General features: G+C 53.6%; 1 pseudogene; it reads left to right on the top strand.

Annotated features, from left to right (window-relative positions):
* Positions 1-383: 383 nt before the first annotated feature.
* Positions 384-2,351, top strand: LOC115089324 (annotated as a pseudogene).
* Positions 2,352-2,568: the final 217 nt, after the last annotated feature.

Raw genomic sequence — 2,568 nt, 5'->3', positions numbered from 1 at the left:
CCCTTTAGGATTTATCTTTCTCTTCCCCTTTTTCTTTAAGGGGGCGGGGCGGCCTCTCCCCGCCTTCTTCTCCGGCCTTAAAATAGACCCCGCGCCTCCTGCACCTAAGGAAACAGGCCCTTCCTCCGCCCCGCCCACTTCTCAATACGAAAAAGGTCTTCCTTTCGCTTCGCACTGACTGGCTGTGCCTTTCTGTTATCCCGCCCACTCCCGCATGGCTCTTTTCCATTGGCTGTGCCTCTGAGTCTCGCGCACCCTGGGCCCTTCCTCGCATGAGATTGGCTGGTAGAAATGGACACAAGGTTCAAGATTCCAATACCGTTATTGCCTGAGTGTATGATGTCATCGGGAAAGGCTGTTGCTGGGGGGGGGGCCCGCGCGCGCTGACGTCATGTCCGGTTCCCGCCTGTTCAGGAGGGAGGCGAGGGGACCCCGGCGGAGGCTTCCCCTCGTTTGTGCCAGGGGACTCGGGGCGGGCCCGGTTGCCTCAGCCCTGGCCTTCATGGTGCTCAGGAGGAGAACTCCCGGGCCCTGCGTTCTTGTCATCATCTCCATCTTCATTCTGGTTTATTTCTGCGCGCGCTCTCCCGGAAGCCCGAAGTGAGCCGCGACCCCGCCTCTGCGGCGCTGCCTTCCAGCTGGGCCCTCGCGCTCCGCCGCCGCTGCACGTCTGCTCACTCGCGCTGAAGGACATGGTGGAGGATGCGGGGCGGACGGAGCCCCCGACCCCGCCGGTGCACCTGTACCGCATGCGCTGGGTGATAATTCTGCTCTTCAGCTGCTACTCCCTGTGCAACTCCTTCCAGTGGATCCAGTATGGCATCATTAGCAACATCTTCACGCGTTACTACGGGGTCAGCTCCTTCTCCATAGACTGTATGTCCATGACCTACATGATTAGCTACATCCCCCTGATCTTCCCTGTCACCTGGCTGCTGTACAAACAAGGACTGCGGGTCATCGCCCTGGCTGCCACTGGCCTGAGCTGTGCCGGGGCCTGGGTGAAGACCGCCAGCGTGCGCCCCGACCTTTTTGGGGTAACGGTGCTGGGCCAGGTGCTCTGCTCCATTGCCCAGGTGTTCATTCTGGGGATGCCGTCTCACATTGCGTCTGTCTGGTTTGGCTCTCATGAGGTATCGACAGCATGCTCCCTCGGTGTATTTGGAAACCAGGTAGAACTTGTTCTCTCTTCTAGCTCTACATACCTAGCACTGTATGGTTACAGAGTCTCTGCCAAAGAGTGATAAGGGAGAGGTTAAGTACTGGGCTCTTCTTATTCACACTTCTAGCTTTATACACACGGCAAGCCATATTCACAACACTTAACAAAAAAGGAACCAGTGTACAGCAGGCATATTTACATACCAATAGGCACGGCATTTAATTTTAACTCCTCCGTCCATACCTGCATTCATTTGTGCCCTTCACACATCAGCCTTAGGTACTGGGGTCTTTTAAGGTAAGTTAGAGGTGATGATAAATGAGAGACAAGGGAAGAAGGTGTCTGCCCTGGAACAGGGTGCTGATGTTTTTACCCCTGGATAGCAGGGCATAATTAGCCATGCGGTCATGGGAGCTGTCAATCAGGTCTGGGAGGCGGAGCTTGTCAAAGCAGAGATCAGAGCTTTGCTCTCTGCGGCTGCGCATGTGTTCCCGCGCAGGAAAGTAATGGAATCTCCTCGGTCTGTTCTTTCTGCGCGGGGGATCTCACGCGGAGCTGTTCTTCTCTTCAGCATTAATAGAACAAAACATGTCAAAATCGGGGTTTAAGCCCTATAATTGCGGCAAGGTAATGTCGGTCACGGATGGCCATGACTGATGTTACCGATGCCTAGGACCAGAGCACAATCGGGAAGATTGTGAATTTTGCTCGAGAATGTCACCCAGGGCACTGAAGCAAAGGGCCTATAGACTTCAAGAACTTTTTGCCTCACCGGAGCTATCGGAGGCTCATTCGTTGCCTGGCCCTGTGATTTTATCGGCTCCCTCAAAAAAGAGGGCATCATCGTGGGATCCTCAGTCCTCCAAAATCCAAAGAGCCAGAATTGCCGGCGCAGGACACATTGGCGCCAAAAATCTCGGCGCCTAAAACTTCTGTGCCTAAGGCACCTTATGCGCATACAAAAGTGTCGGCGCATAGCACTTCGCCTGAAGAAGTATCGGCGCACAACATTTCTTTTTTTTTTTTGCAAATTTTTATTTATGCATGAAAGGCATGACAGACAGATATCATGATATCCAGATTAGAAACAGGTACAAAATACAAGCTGAAATTATGAGCAATAAAACAGTCATAAACAACCAATGTCTCGTCTCATTTTTGATGCCGGATTACATTCCCATACCCAATCGCAAGCAGTAGCCTCTCAATGTTTTTTCCCCCCTAGTCATCTCCCCTCCCTCTAGTTCCCTACCCCCTCTCCCCCCTCCACCCCCCCCCCCCCCCCACATGTCCCCTATGCAATCTCCACAGACGAGTAGATCGAAGACCAGCCTACTGTTGCAACCATGCCAGGTAAGGTGCCCACACAGCCTGAAATTTAGCCACCCGATCATGCCGGAGTGCGG

Source organism: Rhinatrema bivittatum, chromosome 4 (assembly GCF_901001135.1).
Source record: "Rhinatrema bivittatum chromosome 4, aRhiBiv1.1, whole genome shotgun sequence".
NCBI lineage: Eukaryota > Metazoa > Chordata > Amphibia > Gymnophiona > Rhinatrematidae > Rhinatrema > Rhinatrema bivittatum.
Note: the sequence above shows the minus strand (reverse complement) of the source record. Positions and strands in the feature narration are given on the sequence as shown.